Source organism: Physeter macrocephalus, chromosome 11 (assembly GCF_002837175.3).
Source record: "Physeter macrocephalus isolate SW-GA chromosome 11, ASM283717v5, whole genome shotgun sequence".
Lineage (NCBI taxonomy): Eukaryota > Metazoa > Chordata > Mammalia > Artiodactyla > Physeteridae > Physeter > Physeter macrocephalus.
In genome coordinates this window covers 1,811,976-1,812,899 of record NC_041224.1, presented here as the reverse complement: position 1 = coordinate 1,812,899, position 924 = coordinate 1,811,976, and positions in this window count along the sequence as shown.

Genomic DNA, 924 nt, shown 5'->3' with positions numbered 1-924 from the left:
ATATATGACAAACCCACAGCAAACATCATTCTCAATGGTGAAAAACTGAAAGCATTTCCTCTAAGATCAGGAATAAGACAAGGATGTCCACTCTCAACTCTATTATTCAACATAGTTTTGGAAGTCCTAGCCACAGCAATCACAGAAGAAAAAGAAATAAAAGGAATACAAATTGGAAAAGAAGATGTAAAACTGTCACTGTTTGCAGGTGACATGATACTATACATAGAGAATCCTAAAGATGCTACCAGAAAACTATTAGAGCTAATCAATGAATTTGGTACAGTTTCAGGATATGAAATTAATGCACAGAAATCTCTTGCATTCCTATATACTAATGATAAAAAATCTGAAAGAGAAATTAAGGAAACACTTTCATTTACCATTGCAACAAAAAGAGTAAAATACCTAGGAATAAACCTACCTAGGGAGACAAAAGACCTGTATGCAGAAAACTATGACACTGATGAAAGTAATTAAAGATGATACCAACAGACGGAGAGCTATACCATGATCTTAGATTGGAAGAATCAATATTGTGAAAATGACTATACTACCCAAACAATCTACAGATTCAATAAATTCCTTTCAAATTACCTATGGCACTTTTTATAGAACTAGAACAAAAAATCTTAAAATTTGTATGGAGACACAGAAGACCCTGACTAGCCAAAGCAGTCTTCAGGGAAAAAAGTGGAGCTGGAGGAATCAGACTCCCTGACTTCAGACTATACTATAAAGCTACAGTCATCTAGACAATAAGGTACTGGCACAAAAACAGAAATATAGATCACTGGAAAAAGATAGAAAGCCCAGAGACAAACCCATGCACCTGTAGTCAACTAGTCTATGACAAAGGAGGCAAGGATAGGGCTTCCCTGGTGGCGCAGTGGTTGAGAGTCCGCCTGCCGATGCAGGGGACAT